This window comes from Aquarana catesbeiana, linkage group LG06, assembly GCF_042186555.1.
Source record: "Aquarana catesbeiana isolate 2022-GZ linkage group LG06, ASM4218655v1, whole genome shotgun sequence".
NCBI classification, from domain to species: Eukaryota; Metazoa; Chordata; class Amphibia; order Anura; family Ranidae; genus Aquarana; species Aquarana catesbeiana.
Window position 1 is genome coordinate 375,984,875 of NC_133329.1, and position 27,950 is coordinate 376,012,824.

The following is a 27,950-nucleotide window of genomic DNA, read 5'->3' on the forward strand; positions in this document are numbered from 1 at the left end:
TAAAAAAAATGTGGAGAATAATATTATTCTTGATATCACTAGAAAAAATAAAGCCTTTGAAAATTTGTTTGCAATAACGCCATCAGTTAGTCATTATTATCCCATTAAAGAAGAAGAGAATGTGCGCTGCATTTTGAGATTTCATAATTTGCCACGTCACAAATGTTAATTCTCCATTACGAACGCTAGTTTACAAGACCAACCACTTCTAGCTCGTCCTTGCTTCTGAGCATGCGTGTTTGTACTTTGGACTTTTGTCCGACGGACTTGCGTACACACGCTTGGAAAATCCGACAACAGACGTTTGTCCACGGAAAAATTTAAAACCTGCTATCCAACATTTGTCCACGGAAAATCCAACAGCAACAAATATTACTACCTGCTGCTAAATGTGAAAGTGTCTTGCTCAGGGCTCCTGGTTATTATGTAGTCCACCAGTGACCCAGCCTGGCACATTAACTGTCCTGGGTGACAGGTGATTGTAAACAAAAATATCATGGGGTCTGGTATGGATTTTAAGGGAACAAAAAAACAAAAAATGGCATGCCCCCCCCCCCCCCCCAATTTAATTCATCAGTTCTGGTATGGATTTTAAATGGGATCCTACATAAAAATACCAAAAAAAGTGGCCTCTTACCCACAACCCTGGCTCACTGCTTATGGGGGTCTAAGGCGGGGGGCTTATCTGAATCTAGAAGCCCCCTTTACAATATAGGGTTTCCCAGAAACTGTTCCCCTCCATATACACAAACAATAAAATAACATTTGTACACAGTTTTTGACAAGCCCTTTAGTTATCCACTTCACGAAAGCCCTATAGCAGTTTCACTAATACTGGGTGGCCACTGTGTGCAGGATCACATATATATACTAGATGTCCGCCGACACCCGCTGATCGTTTGTTACAGAGGCAGAACAACGGTCTGCCTATGTAGACAATGCAGACTGCCATTCTGTAAGTAGGAAAGGCATGGATCCTGTGTTCCTGCAAAGCAGGGACAAGGATCCATGTCCTCTTCCCCTAGTAAAAGCACCTCCCACACTGTAAACAAACACTGGCTAAGCACACAGTTAACCCTTTGATCTCCCCTGAGGTTAACCCCTTCCCAGCCAGTGTCATTAGTACAGTGACAGAGCATATTTTTAGTACTGGCCACTGCATTGGTGTCACTGGTTCCCACAAAAGTCGCAAAAGTGGCAGTTAGTGTCCAATTTGTCCACCGTAATATCGCAGTCCCACTGTAAGTCGTTGATCGCCGCCATTACTAGTAAAAAAATAAATAGATAAAAATTCCATAAAAACATCCCATAGTTTGTAGACGTGATAACTTTTGCGCAAACCAATCAATGTACACTTATTGGGATTTTTTTTTACCAAAGAATATGTAGCAGAATACATATTGGCCTAAATTGATGAAGAAATTAGATTTTTTATTTTTTTTATATAGGATATGTTTATAGCAGAAAGTAAATTTAAAAAATATTGTTTTTTTTTTTTTTCAAAATTGTGGTTCTCTTTTTGTTTATAGCGCAAAAAAAGAAAATAAAAGCACATTGGTGATCAAATACCACCAAAAGAAAGCTCTATTTGTGGGAAAAAAAGGACATACATTTAATTTGGGTACAGTGTCGCTTGAGCGCACAATTGTCAGTTAAAGTAATGCAGTGCCGTATTGCATAGAATGGCCTGGTCATGAAGGGGGGGAAATCTTCCGGAGCTGAAGTGCCAAAAAGTCCCACATTGCCCAATGATGCAGATGCATGTTATTCATGGTGATTGAATGACACCCACCGACCCACTAAAAGATGACTCCTGACATGTCCAATCTTGTCGCATCCGTCATGACAAATGACATCTCTGGGTTTCTGCAACTAAAGTAAACAAAGAGGTGGGGTCTCCCAGGTGACATCATAGCATGTCTCGTCTACAATTAATGCCTGCTTGCAATTTTTCATTTTACCACTTTAGTTTTGCTTTAACCATGAAGTTGGAGAAAGTTAGGCACAAGCAAACCAAATCACAGGATAGAAAAAGCTTTTTTTTTTTTTTTTTTTAAATAAATATAGTTTATTTTTTATTTAAATTTTTTTAGGTTTACTGCAAAGTGACACCCCCTTTATTTATGGAGCATAGTACAATCCCTATGAGTTCAGCGAACAGAACAATTCACTCAGTTCCACCAACTAGAATGCCAAGATCTAACAGTTCAAAAAATGTTTTGTCATCAGTATAGGTTTCATATAGGAAATAATTGTTTACCATATTTAGTTTGGAGGCTGAAATGCAGAGATATGTATAATCATCTTCCTCTTGGGTCTTGAGGTCAACATTAATTGAATAGGTCATTGCGACGTCCAATTTCATATAATGATGTGTTGTTTTATTTCTTTTAGTTTTAAACAAATGAAAAGCTGCCATGCCGGGGTCAAAATATAAATAATTACTATTTTTTTTTATTATTCCTAGAGAAATTACGCCGTATTTATTTCTGCACTTTACCTGTCTTAAAAGTGATGCAATAAATGCATTCATGTCTTTGTGCAGTCTTTGTTCTCGCCTATCAAGGCTTTAAAAAATAAAAATTGGGCACATGAAAAGCTTTTAAACTACTCACATCTGCCTGGGAGAACATGGTGCTTTGACCTCCTTCCAATTTTTACGTCTGTGCCTGATTTAAAAGTGGTCTTATGACACGACACACACTTGTTTGCCTCTTTTTTTTTTTCTTTTCTTTTATTTAATGGTTGTCCTCGCATAACTCCTAAATCTCCCTTTCTAGACACGGTTACATCACCTAACTCTTAATGAAAGTTCCTGATGTGTAGGTAGCAGCTGTCTAGAACAGAACACATACAGGTGACACTTGTAATTAAGTTCTCTGGATTTTTTTTTATACTGCATAAGGTGCATTCAAGACACTGACATAAATTAATAGAATGACTCATTACCTCTATAGTTGAAAGTACGTGTAAAAGTGGAAGTTAAAGAGCAATTAAAAGTGGAAGAAATGCTACTGGTAAAATCATAACGTCCACTCATTTTTACCTTATTCTGGGCTACTGGTAATTTAATGGAGAAAGAATCTAAAAAGCACCTCACAGGGTCACTGAGTGTGTATTTCCTGAAGTATGTACAGTGTAACCTCTTTTCTTTTTAATCCAGTTTTACCAATCACAGTGAAACTTCAAAGAAAAGTAAAAATCCAATTGGTGGCTCAGAGAAACTTACTAGTTCTAACTTTTGAAACTTATTTTACATCAAGTTATATGCATGAGAGGCAGAATAGAGCCAGAAGTGGATATGTTTACCTACTATTTCCCCAATTTCTACGAAGGGTGGATGATCTTCATTTAATGGAAGAATTACCATGTAGGAATAAGGGGCTAATCATAAAATATTCTAAGACATGGCCTAATTGGTTTGAATTTAAGACTACTACTTTGTATTATGAAATAATTTCAGACTCTTAAGTAAAGTGAGTTAGAATATGACATACTATCAATTAACTTTAGACTTTTTGGTAGCTTTATTTATTTGTCGCAGTTCTTCCCCTTCCCTTTCCCCCTCCTCCTCCCTTTTTTTTTCTTCTCCCTTCTCTCTCTTTCTGTATTTTTCTTTCCTATTGCTCCCTCTTCCCTTGTATCCTCCTTCATGAAGGGAAGAGGCAGGAAATTAAAGGTTTGTGGTTTAAGCAGAAGACAATGTAAGTTATACGTATGCTCGAAACTCGTTGATATTTTAATTACATCTGAATTAAGGGATTCTTTGCAAGCTACAGGTTTAAGGAAGATGTGATTCAATGGTTGTTTTAAAATTATTTCTGTGATTTGATATATAATACATTGTTTTGTTTTTCTATTTGAAATAGGAAAAAAATTATTAAATAAGAAAAAAAAAAAAAAAAAAAAGGATGTTTGGACTCTTTTCAATTAAAAGTAGTGGTACTTAGATCAACAGATTACAGACAAAAAGGAAATGGTGTGGATTGGTGCACTACAGCAGCCTTGGTGAACAAAATAATTGCTGGGCAGGTAGACTACACTCTCTGAACACATCTTAACGTGGTAGTAAACAGCACCAATTTTTTTATCTATTTATTTTTTTACCCTGCGAGTAAAAGGCATAATGTGCTAGTATGAGTACGAGTAACCACTTCCATTTTCACCCGGTCTTCCTTCCGGGTTTGTGTACTCTGGCCATCTGATTGGCCGCTCTGTCACGGACCATGGCACAGGGCGCTGAAGGAATGGCACGGGTATGCCATCCCTTCAGAGCGCATGCAATGGTAACATCAGTGGCTGCGTGCAGTGTGAATATCCCCTAAACAGTGCAGGTTTAGGAGATATTCACGGTACCTACAGGTAAGCCTTGTTATTAGCTTAACTGTAGGTACAAGAGCAAAAAAAGAGTTTACTTCCATTTTTTTTTCTCAGATATATTATTTTCAACAGAAAGGCAGTTCCATGGCAACAAGACAATAATAAAACATATTGGTATACCAGTATACATGCTTAAGTACATCAAGACAATAAATGGCATCAAGACACCAAAATGGATCTACAACTGACCATGGCCATAGAGAACCCAGACTTATCGTAAAACTGGACACCGCAAGAAACAAGGACCGCCCAACTCTTCTTACATTTTAAGGTTGAACCAACCCCATCAATTTTATAGTCTCCCAAATTATTTACACTCAGGGAATGCCGTAAATATTCACTGTCATAGTTGCTTGTCCTCTCAACCCAAATGGATAATCAAATGGCTGGTGTCATAATTGATCACATGGACAGCACTATTAGGGCGTACACACGGTCGGACTTTGTTCGGACATTCCAACAACAAAATCCTAGGATTTTTTCCGACGGATGTTGGCTCAAACTTTTTTTGTCTACACATGGTCGCACAAAGTTGTCGGAATTTCCGATCACCAACCACGCGGTCGCGTACACTACGTACGACGAGACTAGAAAAGGCCGGCTCAGAACCAAGCGCGGCACCCTTTGGGCTCCTTTTGCTAATCTCGTGTTAGTTAAAGTTTGGTGAGAGACGATTCACGCTTTTTCAGACTCGTGGCTTTCAGATCATTTTCTGCCGTTCAGTTTGTGCTTGTGGGTTTGTATCTGCTCTTCAGTGCGTGCATTCAGTTCGTATCGGAGTTTTCTGTGCGATCTTGCCCGCTCGTTGCTGTTTTTCAGGTCGCTCTTCACAGGCCTTGCTGTTCTTCAGTGCGTTCTGTTACTTCGTTCTGAGCAGCCGACCGTTTTCTAGCCATATTTCGTATGCGTACTCCTCGTAGAGTTCGTGCTGTGCGGGGGCTTGGTGTTGGGGTCCTGACCTTGACACAAGTCCAGTCCATGAACAGGGTGGGGAGGAGTTCATGGACCAAGAATTGGTTGCTTCAGCGTGACCAGTTCTCTCATATGCCTTTGCTCCGTGAGATCCGTGAGAATAATCCTGATGATTTCGGGAACTTTCTCAGGATGATGGACCCCGTGTTTCACCGTTTGTTGGCTTCGCTGACCCCCTATATTAGCAGGCAGGATACCTGCATGAGGCAAGCCATCACTCCGGAGCAGAGGTTGGTTGCTACCCTGCGGTATTTGGCAACAGGGAGAAGCCTGCAGGACTTGAAGTTCTCGACAGGCATCTCCCCCTAGGCTCTGGGTATCATCATCCCAGAGACCTGTTCTGCCATCATCCAGGTCCTGCAGAAGGAGTATATGAAGGTAAGATTTTTATCCTTTTATATCACATTTTATTGTATTGAATGTTTGCTAATATCTTGTATTTCTTTCCTCATTCCCTAATTACCATGCCTGTAATATGCTGTGAATGTCCCCTTTGTCCTCATGCATGCTGGATTTTTATGTAATTATTATTTTATGTCCTTCATACATATTTGCCCTTCAATAACCTCCCCAGCATGGTGTCTCCTGCCCTATATTCACCTCATGTAGTCACTTAACAATGTATTTTATCTGCTCCATAGTAGTGCTTTACCCCAAACACCCCCTTAAATGTTTGGAAATGTTATTTTTGATTTAAATTCAGGCAGAGTGCCAGAGGCTTTTTTTTGTGGTGTCCCCAAATAATTTTTAGTAACCCTCCCTCCCCCAACTGCTAAGTCAGCTGATCCCAATTCTCTATGTATCCTTAATCATCTATCTGCTGACTTGGCCAAACCCATACACACTATACCCATCTCTTTTGTGGTCAGATTTATGGATGAATTCCCCAAAGCATGTAGTGCAAGGGCCTGCCTGTATACTTTCCAATGGTACTGTTTAAAGTTTTTGTATCCTATTATTATCTTGATAGGTAATAGCAGAATGTCCAAATGTCCTCAAATGTGTACAGTGTGTATTTATACTTCTTACCTGTCCAGTGGTCTGCCAATAGTGTAACTAAGGAGGGGCTGTTCAAAGTAATACCCATTATTTAGGCATTCAGCTCTCAATGAAGTGAAGAGGGTTACCTGTCCAAGATTTACACACACCCCCTATAATGTTAGAAATGGCCCATGAGAGGGGGGGGAGAGGGAATATGATAGGTGTACCTTATACTTTGGCATTGTTAAATTCCCCTTAGTAAATGCTATCTGGAGGTTGCCCCATAATGTATGTGTATAATCTGCTTGCCATGTTTCAGAGTAAAAATAGTAATGTTTATTGTTTTTTCATCAACAGTTTCCTTCCACGCCATAGGAATGGCAGACTGTGGCCTCCCAGTTTGCCGAGCGGTGGGACTTTCCTAACTGCGGAGGGGCAATTGATGGGAAACACGTCCACATTGTCCCACCACCCAACTCGGGGTCATACTATTATAATTACAAGGGGTTTAATAGTATAGTGATGTTGGCGGTGGTGTCGGCTAATTACAACTTCTTGTATGTGGACGTGGGGAAGAATGGCCGGATGTCCGATGGTGGAGTCATCGCCCAGACGGAGTTCTACGGGCGTCTCCAGAATGGCAGCTTGGACTTGCCAGCTCCAGAGGACAATGTGGAAGGACTCCCATTTGTGTTCGTTGCTGATGAAGCGTTTGCGCTGGGGGACCACCTGATGCGGCCATTCCCAATGAGGACCCTCACCCCGGAACAGAGGGTTTTTAATTACCGGCTGGCCAGAGCCCGAAGAGTGGTAGAGAACACATTTGGAATCCTGGCCAGCCGGTTCCGACTATTTCTGACACCCATCCATATGGCGGAGTATAAACTGAACCATATTATACTGGCGTGCTGTGTTCTCCATAACTTTTTAAGGAAACATTCGGTCAACTATGCTGGCTCAGTTGGGCCCGAGGCCGGAATCCTACATCAAACCACACTGACGGCGCTTGAAAGTGGCTGTCCTAGCTTGCCCTCCCTGAGTGCCCGTGATGTCCGGTTACGCTACCTAGAGTTCTTTGCGGGTAGGGGGGCTATCAATATGCCAGCAAATCTGTGAAGCCTTTTTTTTATAATAAAAAAAAAGAAATTCTTGGTGGACATTTACTGCTTGTGTTTGTTTTAGCTGACCCTGACAGAAATGTGTTGAGTCCAGAAAATGTCGTGATTGTGTAACCTTATACAAAGCACTGTTGGCTGTTATTTCCTAAATGCAAAAACACATTTCACTACAAGTGCACTTGCAATTGCACTAAAACTGCACTTGTAGTGCCAAGAGGATTTGCCCTTAGGAAATAACACCCATTTTTGCAGAAAACAGCAATTACATCACCCCAAAAGTGTTGTATTGTAGTGTTGAGATAATAATCCACACATTCTTGAGTAAGCAACTTTTTTATACCTGCACAATCACATGTGCATTTACCAAAGGTTTTTAAAACAAACCAACATGTTTGTTGTATAACAATTTTTGCAGTAGCATTATCAAAAATCGAAATGTCCATTTCAGATAAAACCAACAAGAAAGCCAAAAAACTTGAACTTACAAAGTTCACATTAGGTAAAACCTGAAGGCTATATCAGACATCAGTATTTAGGAACTGTGTTTGATATAGCGTTCAGATGGGGGGGAAATCACCCCTGGAAAAGCCAAATTTGGAAGATGCACACCAATTTACGAATGTCAACATGTGCTAGCTGCCATCAGGGGGGATCAAGGGGCGTGTTTTGGGGGAGCAAGCCCTTCCTCAACGCTACTTTATAATTGAGGAAGGGGTTGCACCCCCAAAACGCGTCCATTGATCTCCCGTGATGGCAGATAGCACATGTTGGCACACTGTGTGCATCCTCCAAATTTGGCTTTTCAAAACATTGCAAAAAAATTTAAAAGATTGGACCACAATCCAAAAAGTGATTTTGTGGGGTTTTAAATTCGCCCAAAAACATCAATGATGTTATTATTTTTTTTAATAACATCATTGATTTTTTGCTGTATGTTTTGCAGTTCGACATTACACCCCATGATCTCCCCGATCAGGATCTGGGCACTTTCTGATGTGAAACGTTCTGGATCCACAACATCACGATCACCTAAAAAGAGAGAAACAAAACAAAAACAGGTCTCAAAAATGCCACCATCCATCTCGTTTACCTGAGCCTGTGGTCGCAGACACTCACCTGTTGTGGTGCCATTCTCCACCACATCTTCGTCTTCCTCCTGCACAGCTTGGGTTGGTGGTATTTCACCTTCTTCCAGAGGTGGGGGGTCTCTGGTCTCCTCAGATGAGGGGTGTCCTCCGAGTCTTTTCTCCCCTATGTAAAACAAAAATGGTATAATTAGCACACAGATATTTGATGGCAGAACTAGAAATAGGAAACATTGCTTGGAAGTGGGGTACAATTGTCTATTTTAGCCGAGTTCCAAGATGTATTTTTTTTATTGGCCTTTGTCAAGCTGCAATACTTTACCTGTTTAGTACAAGCTTCACAGATGTAGCCCCCCCTATAGTATACACTGGAGCACCTGTGTGGCCCCGTAATAAAAATGGTGTTCTGGTGTCCCACACTAGTGCTCCAGTGTCCAGATGTGAAAACAGCTGCTCAGTGTCCTCTCCTTACACAGAATCTAGTTGGCATTTCATTCTAGTAACAAACCCATCTACACAAACAAATATTTGGCATCCAAGTAGACCCCAAAAAAATGTGGGAAAATGCATATGGCCTAAAGAATGGTGTTTTAGAGGCCGAAAGAAAAATGTTTGATACGAACGAATAATGGGCCCATGAACATTAAAGTTGCCCTTTTAAACTGTACAATTAAGAAAAGCATATGGAGCAGCATGAACGCAATAAAGACAGAAAGAATAGGAACACAGCACAACTACTTACTTTTTTGCAGCACTCTCCGGATCTTTCGGTACTGCTCTGGCTCTCTTAACTTCAGGTCCGACCACCGCTTCCTGAGCTGATCTTTCGATCTTCGTACCCTGAAATTCTTGTGAAGGCTTTTGACCACTTTCGCCATGATCTTTGCCTTTCTGATGTTGGGGTTGGGGTAAGGCCCATACTTTCCGTCATAGTCGGACTTCTTCATGATGTCGACCATCTCCAACATCTCCCCAAAGGACATATTTGTGGCCTTAAAACGTCTCCTTCTGGATCGGGACGTGTCCGGATCCAGGCTTTCCTCCTCCTCCTCCTCGTTGCTATAATTAGCACACACCTGCTCTAACTCCACCATGTGCTCTTCACCCACTGCCCCGAACAAAAAGGGGCGGGGAATAGACTAGAAAGAACGTCAGGGGCGGGCGCAGTTACACGCATGCGCAGTGAGTATAAAGCGTAACACGCGTGCGTATTACTTACGATCTGTGAGCAGAGGAAGGAGCATTGGACGCGCCGATCGTAAGAACGAAGGTAAGAGAAAAACTTGTGCCTATACTGCTTCTACATTGAAGCCTATATTGTAACAAGATTAGGAGAGTTTTGTCTGACATTAGGCTTTGTCTTGTGTTGTGTCTTGCAGTGAACATGGATATCTTAGTGAAAGACAATGACTTCATGTCAGTATTCATAGATATCTTAAGGGAGCTGCCCTGTCTGTGGGAGATTAACCACCCCCATTTCAAGAACCAAACAAAGAGGAAGGCAGCACTGGTGCAATTGTGTGAAATTGTGAAGCAGGTGATCCCCACGGCAGACATCACCTATTTAAAGATCTTCATTGGTGGCCTGAGGAGCACATATCTGAGGGAGCGCAAGAAAGTCCTGGATTCACAGAGATCCGGAGCAGCAGATGACATCTATGTCCCCAGGATGTTGTACTACGACAGGCTGCATTTTCTGGCAGGGCAGACTGAACCCAGGTCATCCCTCTCCAGTCTTCCTTCCACGCTTCCTTCCCCCCCGGCTGAGGCTTCTGATGCCCAACCTGGGCCTTCCAGGCAACATGTGGAGGAGCCCAGATTGAGCCAGGTATAGCGCTCCTCTAAATATTTCTGCTTGTCCAATCAATGATGTTAACTAGATGTTAGTTTGGAGTACTAATTTAGGATTGTGATTGATGAAGCAAAACATTACAACCATGTCCCTTTTTCATACACAGGGAAGTCTCAGCCAGGAGGTGGCCGGGCCGAGCCGGCTGGCTGATCTGCAGGTCCCTCCACCCCCCCTGAAAAGAGAAAGTGGCAGTAGGAGGAGTGCCCTAGAGGAGGCTACCGGAGGACTCTTTTGGAGGGCTACAGAGGTCCTGGGAGCACGACAGACCGTGGAGGAGGACATTGCTGCCGTCATTGCCTATAAAATGCAGAGGATGGAGGAGGGCCAACAAGTCATGTGTGAGGCGCTCATATTGGGGGCTCTTAACAAAGGTATGAGGGGCCAAATGACAGCTCAGACACACCTTTGCGATGGTCCTCCTCCTCCTCCTGCAGGTCCTCCTCCTCGTCCTCCCTCTCCTCCAGGTCCTCCCAGTCCTCCTCCAGGTCCTACTCCTCCTCCTGCCACATCTCCAACTGCACAGCCACAGCCGGGAATGAAGCGTGAAAGGAAGACCAGAAAGTGAGGACCCTGGATCCAGTCTGGTCGGCCAAAAGATGCAGCCTCTTGTGGTACCACAGCCTGGGGACACAGATGTCATCTGCTGCTATCCGGATCTCTGCGAATTCTGGACCAGACTGCCCTCCCTTACATATGGACTCCTCAGGCCACCAATTTTGATGTTCAAGAATTGATGTCTGCCGTGGGGGTCCCAGGCTTCGCTAATTTCTCATGTTGAGCCAGTGTTGCCATCTTCTTTGTTTGGTTCTGATCCCTTAATAAAGGATTTTTGTTTTGAATTATACTCTCCTATGTGTTTTACTTCAAAAAGGACAGTTTTTTTGTGAGGATTCAGGTACATTTCAAATATACAATGTGAAATGAACAAGGGACACCAACAACAAACAATCTCCTTGAGATTAAATAATAAAAGATATCAATGGTGTTGGGGTAACTTGACACACAAAACACACCCAAAAATATTCTGGAGTAAAAATAAAAATAACATTGAACAAAGATCAGCCTTGGAAAAAATCCAAACATTAAAGAAAAAAAAAGGCTTAAAATCCAAAATAAAAAAAAAATAAAAAATATAAAACTGTCAGATGTGACAACTAATAACAATATATTCAGGGAATCCCACTAAAAAAACACAAATAAAAGTTTGTGAGAAGTGTGTGTGAATATGAGCAGCAAAACTACTTAATTCTTGTCACATTATAAAGAAGAAGAGAGTGCGCTGTATTAAACCATTTTTAACATTGCAGCGTGACGAAAGTGCTGTATCCATTGCGAACGCTAAGTTTACCAGACCGAGCTGTTCTGTCTTGGAATTTCTTCTGAGCATGCGTGGCACTTTGTGCATCGGAACAGGCCACACACAGTCGGAATTGACGCGATCGGATTTTGTTGTCGGAAAATTTTATCTCCTGCTCTCCAACTTTGTGTGTCGGAAAATCCGATGGAAAATGTCCGATGGAGCCCACACACGGTCGGAATTTCCGACAACACGCTCCGATCGGACATTTTCCATCGGAAAATCCGACCGTGTGTACACGGCATAAGGCAACTTCAGATCAAACAGAGGCTAAGATGGCAGCTTCCTTGGCTGTAAAAGATTGGAGGGTTTAGTTCTGCTTTACACATTGCAACCTCACAGTCACATTTATAAAACCAGAAGGATTGTTGTGCCATGTGGGAGAAAAAAAGAGTTTGGATTAACTAATGATAATTGAAGTTTCAACTCTTGGGTTCTGTAGAGCGTGGTGGTGGGAACCTTTGGAGTGGAATTGCTGAGACTGCGAGATGACTATGGCCCTGTGTCTGTTTGTTCACAAGTCTGTAGTTATGCAAAACCTGCTTGAAGCAGGTCAAAATCAGAAGGTGGTCAAATGCAGTTCATGTGCACCTCCTGTCATTTATTTCTGAATGGTATCAGAAGTGTCTCAAACTATTGTGAAATAGATGCCATTGACACAAGGCCCTTACTAAAAATGGAAGGGTGGGAAAAATGCAGGTTGACCTCGGTATAGTTCACTGTCCCTATATACCTCAAAGATGGACTGGCGGGTCACCTCAGTCTTTTCTAGTGTGTGCTTTGATGTCCTTCAAAGCAAACTTGTGACATGCCCATGAAGGGTAAAGCAACAGGTTTGCTTTAATCTTCTCCCCTGCACCAAGCATTAGTGCTTTTTACATGGGGAGTGTCCATACTATTGCTTAACTGTGATTCATTACCTACACAGGATGGCTTCTCCGTCTTCCAGCAGTCAGGGGTATGTGCTGCTGGGGAGGAAGAGGGGAGTAAAGTCTACCTGTTGCTTTGCCCTACATGGGATAAAGCAAAGGATCACTTTAAAACCAGCCAGTCCATCTGTCTGGATATTTCAGAGTTATCAGTGACTTCTTTAACTTAAAATAACCATGCATAATAAAATATATGGCACATATATAATATATATATTATCATCTGCTTAGCCAATAAATTGCAAAGGAAACAGCGTCTGCGAGACAGCTTGAAGATGATTATGCATTATAAGATCTAGATATGGCATCAAGGAGGGATTTTACAAGACATTTTACATTCTCCAAGTAAAAATCTTAATGTATTTGCATTGATTGATCTCTTATCTTTTAATGTTTTATTCACCCTCATTTTTCACATCAAAAATGGGATTTTAATGAGCACTTGTAAGGTATGGCAGATCATTCGACTTCAATCACATCAAAATGGAGCTCACAGAAAAGTGAAAGTTGTTGACCTATTTTGAGTGGTTTATTATTGCAATTGTGTTTTGTGCGTTGTACTGCAATAATCACATCCTCCGTGACAATTTTTAACAATTTTACAGACTGACAAGTAAATTGATAGCTGAATGATGATCTCACTTTTTTTTTTACTGTACCGTGATAAATTGCCAAACAAGATGAGCAAAGAAAGTACTTACTTTTTAACACAAAATCCATAAAATGTACTCTTTCTGACTCATTTTACGGGTTTATAGAATAATGGTGGTTATTTTAAAGGAAAGCTATCATGGGAGAAATATGAAGGGTGCCGCTGCTGACCCTTCATATTTAAATTGTTGCCTGTCTTTCCTATTTCTTTGGCTTTAATGATTTGAGTTATTTACTTGCAACCGGAGGGCTTATTCACACATTGCATTGCACTTAATATGCAGTAAAACACCCACATTGGGGCGACACATAGCTCTGTGTGAGCAGCATCTACCCTAAAATTCATGCTGCTCAAAAGTATTGAAGCCAGCCACGGACTAAAAAATGTAAAAGAAAATGGTAACAATGACAACCCCATATAATAACCTCTTGACATGTATCATTTAAATAATTGATAACTTTGCTGATTCTAAGCAAAGTTACAGGTTCCCTCGACATGATCCATTTCCCCTCCCTTGGTACTCATCCCCTGTCACTTCATTTGTTTGTTGGGCCCCATTCATACCTGAGCATTTTGCAGCTTAAAGCTCCAAAATGCTCAGTTATTCTCTATGGTGGTGGTTCACACCTCCACTCTAAAACACCTAAAGCCAAATGCACAAGGTTTGAAAAAAAATCCAAAATTCTTGGAAAACATCCCAAAATACTTGGAAAATGCTGTACAAAAACACCAACAGACAACAGACAAAACGCCCCAAAAATGCACTTCGGATGATAGGCATTATCTTCTTGGTCCCAGAATATAGTTTTTGGGCTTGAGTGGTCAGTTGCCAAATCCAAACACTGTCTGTTCTTTGCAAAGCAACAGCCATGCTTTAACACAACCCCTCCCCAATCCCATCCACAGGAGCATATACTGACCTTTCCTTCTACCCCTGCCCCATTTAACACCAGGAGCCAAAAATACCGGGTACTTAGTCCAATAAGCATTGTCACATGGGAAGTCCATGTCACATGGGAAGTCCATAGTTCTACATCTCCAGAAACTTGCAATTACAAGGGCTTTGCTATCACTCCTGGCAGATGAAATAAGCAGCGGAGAGGAAATGGAGGATAGGTATACATGTCTGCATTACACTGAACCTTTTAAAAGATTCAATTTAATTTTTTAAAATGCAGAAGAAGGGACTTTTTCAAGGTCACAACTCTCCATTTTTGTAAACATGTGCTGTTCCTAGAAATAAAGAACAACTGCACTGATGCTAAATTCCTCTGTACAGCTAATATCATGTGTAAATAGTATAATTATAGAGCACTCAGACTGCTGCACCTCCTTTCATCGCTGGATTACTGTATAGAAACTTGGATGACGAGTCTCTCACACTGTGAATTGGCCTCCGCTCTCTCCTAATTAGCTTGGGCTAGGACAATGATGTGCCAATTAAAACAAACCGAGGCAGCCATGGGAATGATGTGCTGTATTCTTTACCTTGAACATAATGAAGACAAATTGCAACTCTCTTGTTAATAGAACTTCAACATCATGTCAGACACCAGAGCACCAGACAATACACGCAGTACATAACTAGGGGTATATAGTGTAGTGTAATAAGAACAATATGGAATGCAGCTAATTTATGTACTCAAGAACTCACTAATTAAAATAAAAGACTGACTGGTTCTCTCACTATGGGCATCTGCAAGAATATTCAGAGAAGTGGGGGAATGTGTGTGCGTGTGTGCGTGTGTGCGTGAGCGTGTGTGTGTGTGTGTGTGTGTGGGGGGGGGGGTAAAAAATTATTAACACTATAGGATTGAGGGATATTGATTGAAGCCAGCAGTTATTAATGGGAAAGAGAGGTGAGAGATTGAAACTAATAAACTAAGACATGAAGGATACTCTTTTGCTATTTTTAAAGGCGCGGTCATGCGACACTGTACCCAAACTAAATTTCATATATTTTGGTGGTATTTAATCACCACTGGGTTTTTTTTTCTTTTGCTAAACAAATTAAAAAAGCGGAGATTTTTGAAAAAAAAAAGTTTTCTTCGTTTGTTATACAATTTTGTTTTCTCCTTCACTGACGGGCACTGATGAGGCGTCACTGATGGTCACTGATGAGGTGGCACTGATAAGGTGGAATTATGGACACTGATAAGGTGGAATTGTTGGGCACTGATAAGGTGGAATTGATGGGCACTGATGAGGAGGCACTAATATGCAGCACTGATAGGCGGCACTAATATGCAGCATTGATGGGCACTGATAGGCGACACTGATTTGCAGCACTAATGGGCACTAATAGGCAGAACTGATGGGCACTGTAAGGTGGCACTGATGGCCACCGATCGGCTCTCCTCTCCTTGCATCTTGTCAGCTCGAAATGAGGAAAGCCGATTACCAGCACTTCCTGGTTACCGCTGTGATCAGCTGTGATTGGTCACAGCTGATCACATGGTTAAGAGCCTACGTCATAGGTTCTTTACCACGATTGAAGATGCGCTGTGTTGGATTGACACAAAGCACCACCAATAGCTGCGCACCCCCGGGGGGGGGGGGGGGGCGCGCACAAGCGGCTTATCCTGCTGGATGTCATATGACACCCAGTCAGGATAACTGAGCCACCTTGTAGACATCATTCCACAAGTGCTTAATGTGATAAAATCTTCTTCATTTAGCCATTCTGGGTATGTTTATTGCCTGGTCCCCTATTGTGTGCTGTGGCACCTTACGTTGGCCCCTGTGTCCTGTCGTAACTTAGGAGTCAGCAGATGGAACCACAGAGTGCTGTGGGGGATGTCGGCATCCAATACTCCTGGAAGTGTTAAATGTAGAAGATCTTTCAGCAAGGTTATCTTTTCAATGCAGAGATCAGCAGCAGAGGCAGAGGACAGATGAATATTAAAGTAATCTTGTCAATATTAGCAGGATAAGATTTGCCCGATGTTGGCTACTAAATTTACCCTCTTTTACACTTCCGAGATGTGCTCTACCATTGGTGGTTACACCCAAAATCTGCAATAAAATATAGAGGAGTTTCAGAACTTCTATTCAGAACTCTATAAATTGGTCTCCTCAGGAGACCCTGTGGTGGTCGACTCTTACTTGGATGGTTTGCCCATCTATAAGTTGAAGGTAGCCCATCGGATTCGGCTGGAAGCCCCAATCTCTATAAAAGAAGTTCTTGGGGCGATCAAGCAGGCAGAAAAGTGTTCTGCAGCTAGACTGTCCCTGTATTTGGCCCGCTTTTTTAACTCTCTGAGGGATGGGGATTCTCTAGAAACCACTACGAGTACAGCGTTTATTACAGTAATTCCTAAACCGTCAAAAGCCTCTGAGGAACTGAATCACTATAGGCCAATTTTGTTGATCAATAACAACTTGAAAAATTTGACAAAAATTTTAGCTAAACATTTATCCTTGTTTATTAGTTTCTATATACGTAAATATCAGCTGTGAGTAAGCACTTATTATAGTGTGAAACGCGTCAACTTTTTCCTGTATCACTTTGCTGTGGTTTGTACTATGTGATCCCAAGTTTTCAATAAAAGGCACAAGAAACGTTCTTCGGAGTGCGGCTGTCCAGAGTTTTTCTGCTTATCTTCATTTGTACATGCATTAGCGAGCACCTGGGACTCTCTGAATCTAGAGATGTATCTGTCTCGGTGGATCTGCCTGGAGCGGTGGTGTTTTCTTCTCTCTGCGTAAATATCAGGTTGGGTTCATCTCTGAAAGGCAGGGCCCAGACCAAATTCGAAGAGAGATTGATGTTGTGTCCCTGCTTCAGTCCAGATGGGACGGTGGGTCACCCCAGGAAGGTAACTTACTGTCCACTGATCTTCAAAAGGCGTTTGATACAGTTTCACAGGCATACTTGTTCAAAATGTTGAACCAACGGGGTTTTGGACCTCCTTTTCTGGAGATAATGCAAGCCCTGTACTGTACTCTGCAGGCCCAAGTTCGGCTGCAAGGCCATTTTTCTTGACCAATCCTGATAGCCCGGAGTAGGAGACAGGGTTGCCTCCTTTCCCCTTTGATTTTTTCAATAGCAATAGAGACCATAGCAGTGGCCATCTATATTGACACAGATGTACATGGGGTGCATTGTTGACCACAGATGCACACGTGTGCCTTGTTTGGCGGATGACCTGCTCTATTTTGTAATGTCTCAGTTGAGTCGTTATGTCTTTCAAGGCTCATTAAACTGTGATTGCTCTGTGATGTCGGGAAGATATTGGGCCTGGAAATAAATATGACTAAATCTATGAGCTTTTGCCCAAATTTTTATACTTTTTTCGAAATTCTCCCCTGATTCCCTCAGCTTCATTTTTTGTTAAATTGAAAGGTATAATGTCTTCCTTTATTTGGAACGGAAGGCCCCCCGAGACTGGCCATGTCTTCCCTCCAGCTGCCCATTACTCAAGGGGGTCTGTCCTTACCGGACTTCCAGGTATACTTCTGGGCGGCCGTCCTGGTGACGGTCAGGTGGTGGTTCTCTCAACCACGCGATAACCCGGCAGTGACCCTGGAAGCCGCCATCATGGGGTCCTACTCATCTCTTAGCAATGTGGTGTTCAGAGGGATAAAATCCCACCCTGGCATTACGGATCTGATGAACACCACCATTATAGTTTGGAACAGGGCCAGGCATAGTTTTAACAATCCAGAGAGGTTCTCCACGCACATTCCCTTGTGGGGCAACCCTAGATTGCCACATTTGAAGTCAGTCCCAGACCCTCAAGTCTGGGCAAAAAAGGGAATTGTTAAGCTAAAACACATTGTGCTGGGGGGTAAATTAAGAAATTTCTCTGATCTCAAAAACGCTTATTCATTACCAGGTTGGATGCTGTTTAGATATTATCAACTCCGACATGCCTACAGGAAGCAGTTTCCAACTCTCCTCCAGTTAGAATCAGACCCTGTGGAGGGATTACTTACATCTAAAATCATAGATAGACCACTATCTACTCTGTACTTTCATTTGTCCATACCCCCTGCAACGAAACTTGAAAAAACTATGGTCAGGTGGAAGGCAGATATTCTTGACTTATCAGAGGAGGAATGGGAATCGTGTGTTTCCTCCTTTGTGATAAATACGATATCGGCCAGAGAGAGATTTATGCAGGTCAAGTTTCTCCACAGGGCCTATTACACCCCAAAACATCTGACAATTATGACACCTGACAGTCCAGTGGCCTGCGCCAGGTGTGGTCTGGAGTTTGCCTCTTTTCTTCATATGGTGTGGTCTTGTCCTCGCCTTGGAGACTATTGGACAGAAATAGCTAACACTCTCAGCCAGGTTACCTCCTTAGATGTGGGAGCTCATCCCAAGGCAATGCTATTGAATATTTTCAGCCCCAATATTAGAGGTAAATATACCAAACTATTTTTGAGTTATGCTAAGTTCTATGCCCGAAAAGAAATATTTCTCCATTGGAAGGATGCATTACCCCCTAGAGTATCTTCATGGCGCCTAGCAATTAATTCTATACTCCCACTATATAAACTCATGTATCTTAATCGTAACTGCCCCAAGAAATTTGATAAGATATGGTCGGGATGGATAGATGCATGGGGTGCTGAGGTGGTGAATGATGTCCAAGTTGACGCAGAGATACCAGCCATATGATTATACAACATGATTGAGTTCTCTTTAAACTTCACCTGGTGTACATGTTCAGTTAAGATATTGAGGTATTGTGATTCCTTCCTTGCCTCCCCCTCCTGCCCTCCTTCCCCCCCCTCCCTTATCTTCTAAGTATCCTTAATCCGCCTCCCCCCCTTCCCCCCCTCCCCCTTCCCCCAGTCCCTCCCACAGTACCTCCTTGATTGATTGTTTTAATATGTCACCTCTACACCAATACTTTGCTGCAATGTCATGTATTGCTCTCATGCTTCTTTATGTTGTCTATATGAGGAAATTGATCATCTATCTTGTGACTATATGTATACTGATATCATATTTAAATGTGCTTATGCATCGCTTGTAATGCTTTTTTTTTTTAACAATCAGGAGTGCTTTATTGAAAAGTATAAAATGCAGTACAAAAAAAGTAGGTACATACAGTGGGACATGTGTAGACAGGTACATCAAACAAGCGGATCATATAATCGACTATAGGTAAACTCTTACTCACATAAGATTTAACGTACTGTATCCAACGCCGCTATATAAATACATTTTGTATTGGATTGTTGATCATGCTTGCTATGCCTATCAGGCTTGTCATTACATCAATAGATAAGGAGTCATGAGAGGCATCTGCTAGACCAGAGAAGGAGGCGTGTAATGGTTTAGTTACATCCATTATATCAGCATAATCGCAGGTCATTCATCCCCTCCCGCCCATAAGCCAGTTACCCAACACCCCACTGAGAGAAATCAAGGACAGTATTATCCACCAATCCATGGCAGCCAGACCTTATCGAACTTCCAAGAGCATCCCCGACTAATATGAGTCAGCCTCTAGAGGGGCAGAGCAGAGTTTACTCTCTTTTCCCATGGGGAAAGGGTCGGAGGGTTAGCCGAGGTCCAGCCAGCGAGGATCTCCTTTTTAGCATAATAGAAGAGGAGTGAGATTAGAATTTTACTATGATGTGTCCTGTGTTCATCCTCGTGTATTCCCAAGAGGGCTATCTCAGGTGTTTTTGGAACAGATAGGTCCATTCTAACATTTAGATGATCATACACTCCCATCCAAAACTTTGACAATGCAGGACAGTCCCAGAACATGTGTATAAACGTGCCTATCAGAGTTCGACATCTAGGGCAATGTGAGTCCCTATCAGGGTATATTTTGGATAATCTCGCGGGCGTAAAGTAAATCCTGTGTAGAAATTTTATTTGTGTTAGTGTATCTCCAGCTGATATTACCAGTTTGGGGCCTTGTTCCAGACAGGTTTCCCAGTCCTCCCTTTCCAAAGTGGGAATATCTGATTTCCAGGCATTCCATAGCCTGTCCATCTTGGGTATCTCCCTAGGGAGCAGCGTGGTATATATAGCTGACAGGGGCTTTGTTAGGTCACTGCTAGAAAGCAGGTCTTCCAACGGGTCTAATTGTAGGGGAGGAGGGGTAGGAAATTGTGCCCTAGTCGCGTGGCGTAGCTGTGCGTATCGGAAGAACATCCATCCTGGAAATCCATACGTCCGTGACATAAGTGCAAAAGACATCAGTTCCCCATTGGGCATAATGTCTCTGAGGGTTTTAATTCCGAATTCCGCCCAGAGCTGAGGATCAGGTATTGTACGGAAATGGGACAACTGAGGGTTTCCCCAGAGAGGCTGCACAGGCGCCCATCGCCCCACTAGGGAAAACCTCCTTCTAGCCATCCTCCACACTTGCAGTGTTGCCCTGGACGGAGCAGGAAGCTCCTCGTATGCCTTTACTCCCCTATAAACCAGATTTTGCAGATCCTGTATAGATCCTAAATATGCCGCCTCCACACAGGCCGCAGCGTTGGAGCGTTTCCCCTCAAACCACCAGTACGCCGTCACCAGCATCGCCGCCCAATAATACAGTTTGAAATTGGGGAGGGCAAGCCCCCCCAACTGAGTCGGTAGTTGTAGGGTGGGTTTGGCTAATCTTGGAATGGCTCCATTCCAAATAAAGGAGATGATTTGTTTATCAATTTCCCGAAAAAAGGATGCTGGTAGCCAAATCGGGCTATTTCTAAAAAGATAGGTAAACTTGGGTAAAAGCATCATTTTTAGGATATTTATACGTCCTAGTAAATTAAGTGGCAATTCAGACCATGCACGACATCTTTCTTTGAGGAGACGGAGCAGAGGAATCATATTTAATTTATAATATTGGGCAGTGTCCCTGGATACCCGGACCCCAAGGTATTTGAACTCTGAGACCCACTGCAGGGGCGTAGCGGCCGCCCCAGCAGGGATCCCGCCATCCAGAGGGAACAGGACTGACTTAGACCAATTTATTCGAATCCCTGATGCAGCACCAAATCTGTCGAAGATGTCCAGGGCAGCCAGCAGAGATGGTCCCGCATCATTCAAATAGAGTAATGCGTCGTCCGCATAAAGGGAGATTTTCTCTTCCAGTCTACCAACCTGGAGCCCCCTGACCTCCGAAGATTCTCTGACTAATATCGCTAACGGCTCTAAGGCGAGAGCGAATAAACTAGGTGACAGCGGGCACCCCTGGCGAGTGCCTCTGTGGAGTGGGAAGGGATCAGAAACTCTATTGTTGGTGCGCACCCTAGCTCTTGGTGCTCGGTAAAGCAACTGTATCCAACGGAGAAACCCAGGGCCAAAACCAAATCGCCCTAGCACTTCCCAAAGATATTCCCACTCCACAGAGTCAAACGCCTTTTCAGCATCCAAGGAGGCGATCACTCTATCCCCACACTTTTTATGAGTAATGGACAAATTTAGGAAGAGGCGTCTAATATTAATATCTGTCCCCTTACCCGGCATGAAGCCGGTCTGATCGACATGAACTAATGACGATATAACTGATGACAGGCGGGTGGCAAGGATCTTGGCCAAGACTTTCATATCCACATTAAGTAGTGAAATGGGCCTGTATGACGCGCATTCTTGGGGGTCCTTACCCTGTTTATGAATCAATACAATGACCGCCTCCTCCATGGACTCCGGCACAGAGCCCCCACCGACCAGCCCAGCAAAGAGGGATGTAAGTTTTGGTGCAAGAAGCTCCACATTTTGAGAGTAGAACTCCGTAGGGAGTCCATCCGCCCCAGGGGTCTTTCCCTTCTGCAGACCCCCGATAGCAGTCTGGACCTCCTCTAAGGAGATATCCTTATCCAACATTGCCCTATGTTCGTCAGACAGCGTAGGAAATGGGACACTGTTTAAGTATTCCTGCATCGGCAAAGGGTTATCACTAGCTCTAGAAGCGTATAGATCCCTGAAGTAACAGGAAAATCTATTATTAATGTCCTCCGGTAGGGTCAGCAATTCCCCACTATCACTCCGTACCCCTGCTATATGTGTAGTGCCCATTTGTCCACGTGCAAGCCAAGCTAATAATCTTCCATTTTTATTGCCGTATTCAAATATCTTCTGTGTGGAGTATAGCATAGATTTCTTAGTTTGTTCAACATTAAATAAGGAAAGTTCCCTCAAAGCCCCCTGCCATGTGTAGTAGTTTGGTTCAGTAGGGGACCTTACATAAGCTGCCTCACTCTCCCCCGCCACCCCCTCCAGCCGCTCCAGGGACCGAGCAGCCTCTCTCTGCATTGCAGATATACGGGATATATATCCCCCCCTAACCCAGGCCTTAAAAGTATCCCAAAGGGTCTGTGGGTCCGCCGACTCCCTGTTTCTCAACCAAAAATTACAGATAGCTTCCGGCATTGCCTCCTGAATCTTTTCATCTAGTGCCCAAAATCTGGATAGACGCCATAACCTAGGGCCCGCTGATCCACCCAGGGAGATGACAAGATTAAGGGGAGCATGATCTGATATACCCCGTGGCAAGTGTTTGACCTCTCTTGCCCAGCAGAGTGCATCTCGAGACACATATGCCAGGTCTATTCGGGATAGAGCTCTGTGTGAGGCTGAATGGCAAGTAAATTCTTTATCCCTGGGGTGAAAATGTCGCCACGCATCCGTCAGAGTAAAAGTAGTCGCCCAACTCTGCAGCTCCGACGCGGTGCGGGCCCCAGGGTTGAGTCTATCCGCCTCCTGGGAGGGTACTAAGTTAAAGTCTCCAAAAATAAAAACTTCTTGAGTATGATATCCCATTACCTTCTGCATAATATCGTATAAAAGTTGGACCCTCGCAGGAGGAGGAAGATACAGACCCACCAATACCAACTGTTTGGAGTGAACAGACATATGTATAATCACATATCTATCCTCAGTGTCAGTTTTAACATCAAGGATCTGAGATGGGAGGGATCTGCGGATCAACACGCTCACTCCCCTGGCATAACCGGAGTAAGTAGAGTGGTAATGCGTCCCCACCCAGGCCTTTTTTAACCCAAGAATTTTGGAGCCCACCAGATGCGTCTCTTGTAAAATACATATGTGAGGTGTGTACTTTTGTATATATTTAAAGACAAGAGATCTCTTTATGGCTGAGTTTAATCCCCGGACATTCCACTAAATAATAGAGATGTCAGTCATCTAACCAATCCCAAAAGTATAGCGTGTCGGATCCACAAGTCCCACCCATCCCCTGGTCTGCTTAAACAACAATACCTCTGCTCCGTCTAGCTTCTTGAAATCATGAACTCCGCACAGTAGTAAATCCAACAGCATTTCAGCAATCATCAGGTATAGTAGTGTAGGGCATAATAACCCACTTATATCAAAAGCAACTCCTTTTTCTATTAAACTATCACATCTGGTTCCCCTGTGTCTGCAACGGCAGAAAACTCCCTTCCCTCCCCCACACCCCCTTAAAACTGGTGATGTGTATATCCCCATAAATCCCAACTCTTACAACCGTAGAAGGGGCGTGAACTTAGCTAAGATGAAGTTGTCTAGCCAGACAACAGAGATGCTGGAAGTCAATTTGATGTATATAATACAATTCTCCTGGACTATTTGCAGGGGCACATATCTTAGTTACAGTATGAAGGTACTGGGCTCCCTCACTCCTGCCCAGTTACCAGCAAAAAATATCTCCTGAGTTTATAGAAATCATTTCTCCTGAACTGTTGCAGGGGCACATTCCTTAGTTACAAAACTGGGGTTCTAGTCTTACTCGCCATTAACCCAGACTCTAGCAAGAATAATATAGGTTATACACATCGTCGCTTGTAATGTTTAAATCTTGAATAAAAATTTTTCTTCTTGTAAAAAAAAAAATCTATGAGCTTGAATGTATCGGTCCTCACTGCGTTGGTTGATCGTCTCAAAGAGCATTTTCCCTTTATTTCTGCGTTGGTTGATCGTCTCAAAGAGCATTTTCCCTTTATTTCGAACAATACTCATATTCCTTACCTGGGTGCACAACTCACTGCTGTTATAAAAACGCTTTATAAATGTATGTATCCACCCCTATTTAAAACACTGGAGACTGATTTACAGCAATGGTCTTTACATAATCTTTCTTGGCTAGGAAGGATCCATACTGTTAAAATTACCTTGCTTCCGAGACTCTTCTATTTTTGCGCTCTCTGATGATCCCTGTCCCCTTCTTGGTTCTAGTACATTTTCAGTCTAAGGTGATCCATTATATGTAGGGTCATAAAGGACATGGTCTACCCCCACTTTAGGTCAGCAAGGTGGTATCTCTCTTATTTATAGGCTGCTCCTGGGCACTGTTCAAAATTTTCATACATGCTGGACTGAAAGAGGAATTATTTTAGAGGACAGAGATCTTGATCTATGGCATAAATGGTTCCTACAATCATTTACTGATGTAATGAACATGAATGTTGCCCTGACGAAAGCTAATTTAGGTACTTAGTTCCTATGTGTACGCCTCAGCTTCTCCGTTATGTTTTCAAAGATGTAATCTGTGAGGGTTCACGTACCATATTTGGTGGGAGTGCCACAGGATTCTTAGCTTTAGAATGGTATCTTTGCATTATTACACAGAGACACAAGAATGTGGGTTCCACAAACGCCCCACTTCGCTCTTCTTAATGTTCCAGTTGATCAAATTTCCAATAGTCTACAACGCCTAATCTTTTACATTTTGCTGGGGGCCAGAATTACTATTGCCAACTCATGGAAGCAACCTTCTGTGTCTCTCGCACAAGCAAAGAAAAAAAAATATGAATCATGCTACGTGAAAATAATATTCGTGTTTTACAGGGTACGGTTAAAAGATTTGAAAAGACCTGGGAACTGTAGGCTAGATATATGCATGTTCTGTTTGAAACATAATGAATATTTCTGGACATGGGGAGTGAGAGTCCCTACTGTGATTAGGCCAGTTATAATTCCTCTTTCCTGTACTTTTCTTTTCTCTCCTTTTCTTCTTAGGCTTTCTTGGCTCTCTGGGTTGTTGATTGCCTTTCGGGTGCATCTTGCCAGAGGCACTTCATTTAGCAGTTATTGCACTGATTACTGTTCCTTTTCAGGGACAGGTTAAAGGAGAGTTATGATGCTGATAAGGGATCATATGCCTCACCTAATCGCAGCAGCTCTTAAACTCTGCTAAAAGCATATGTGTACATTGACACATAGGCTTTTATGGAGTTGAGTTTAGGAGCTTTAACAAAAAAAATGTTATAAGCTCCTAAAGTCAAATTTAGGAGCTTCTAGTATACATGAACCTTTACGTAGTCAGTTGAGTAGTGTGGTGTTAGGCCTAAGAAGGAAATATAACGACTTGCCAATTCGTGCAGCTCATAGGCCTAGAATACAAGCTGGGGAAGCATGCATCCATTGTAAAGGAGGAAAAGGCACCACTTACTATGTCATTAAGCAAAGCTCAAGGATGCCTTCTCTATATATTTCAGTCTTTGGATCTAAAGCCTCCTGTCCCTCTTTTTCTTTAATATTGTCCTTTATTTAGGCTAATAAAATATGTAGATGTCCTTTGGTTTGAGAGCAGCAGGTGTACACCTGACTATAGATATTGGGAGTGGTTGAAGGCACATGCAGTCTGTTCATTTCATGATATTCTCTGGGCCAAACATTAGAGCTCCAGTTGCACAAGTGCTTCTGTTTAGGGCAATGATGGAATGGGGAAGAGTTGTATACAGGCAATCATGAAGCAGGAGAAATAAATAATAATTGCGGTAAGGTCTTCTAACCTATCTGATTGTTTTTTACACAAGAATGCCCATTCTGAGCTAATGGACACTTTCCTGCGGACAATGGATCATTGTTAGGACCCAGCATGTTATTTTTTTCTTTTTTTTTTTTTTTCTTTTTTTGCCACTTCAGTTACCTTGATCCAGAGACATCTTTCAGATTGATAGTCATAGCTGTCTCTTGCCGAGTCACATCATTGTGGCCGTTTAGACTTTTCTCTTGGTTTAATTTGTGCGTTCAATATATGAGGTTACAGTTGTGCAAAAGTGTAACATAGAAAAAAGAAGGAAAAAAAAAACACCCACTCTATACATCTCGGCCAACCGGCCACGCAAACTCTTACTATTTACATGAATGGCTGTATTTTGTTGCTTTTAAAACTAGTAATCCCCCCCACCCCCTCCCCCCAGTAACCCACCCCAATTGTTCCGGTGCACACCTTATTTTAAGCTAATATCTATGTTTTCCTTCCCTTCCTCTCCCTTCCTCCTCTCACATTCTCTCTTGACTTCGGGTCTCTAGGCTATGGAACATCATCTCTGCCCTGGTAAGGAGGCGATTACCCTCGGCGCTAAGGTAGTATTGATAGAGAGCGTGACATTGCTTGGACCCAGGGGTTCCATAGTTTCATGAACAAGTTGTGATTCCCTGACCTGGTGTAGAAAGTCCTTTCGCTCCGTATTGTGGAGTTGACCGTTCCAGCCCAGGCTTCCGGGGTTGGAGGTGTACTTGATTGCCATGCTTGAGCAATTAATTTTCTGGCTTGAAACAGGCATCTTGCTATCGCTATGGCTGTGCTCCTATCCCTCAGTTCACTACTGACATAACCCAGCACACAGATTTTGGGATCGAGTTCTAAATCCACTCTAAACGTAGCATTTATTTCCTTTATAATCTCGGTCCAATACCTAACTAATTTTGGGCACCTCCAAACCATGTGAATTAGGTCACCTGTTCCCCTACATCTAGGGCATTCGTCGTTGGTTCTGCGGCCAAACATAAACAGCTTTTTTGGTGTGTAGTAGGATCTGTGTAGCAACATCAAGTGGGAGGCTTTTTGTGAGGGAGAAACTGACACCTCTGATCCAAGCTCAAGAATCCTCTCCCATTGCTCGTCAGTTATCGCCCCCACTTCTGCCACCCATCTGCCCCTTTCCCCTGATAGACCTGCCTTCGTGTTACCTCTCTTTGTTAAATGGATGTATGCCTCTGTAATTAAGCCCTTGGTGGTCTCTGATTTAATTATTATCTGTAGTAGTGGGATCTCGCACCATGTTGGGGGTTGTCTACTAAACTGGTTGCTCAAAGCGTGCCTGATCTGCAGGTAGCTGTAGAGTGTCTGGCTTGACATCCCGTACTCACGTCTTAGGTCCTCAAAGGATTTCAGAGTGTCCCCTTCATATAGTTGTATCAGCCGGCTTACCCCACAGTTTTCCCACAACCTGTTCCTTTCTACTGTTGATAGTTCATGCAGTCGCTTATTATTCCATAAAGGCACGTATTCTGATATTCCTTTGTACCCCATTATTTTTTTAGCTGCCTGCCAGACCTTAGTGATCATTTTAAATGTTGGGATTTCTCCTTGTAGCGAATCTGCCTCCAGTGCTCCCACTAATGAGGTATGTGGATTCCCCTGCAGGATGATTTTAATATTGCTGTTTCCCCCACTCTCGGTAGCGCAACCGCCCAATTGTTGTAGCTGGGCTGCCAAAAAGTAAATAAATGGTTGAGGGACCCCCAGTCCCCCCTCCGTATCGGGTCGTTGCAGTTTTTGTAGGCCAATCCTGGCCTGCCCTTTTTTCCATATTAATTCCCTAAAAAGGGATTGGATTTTTTGAAACCACTTCTCTCCAATCCAGATTGGGGAGTTGTGAAGTAGGTATAACAGCTGGGGCATCCAAACCATTTTTATCAAATTGGCTCG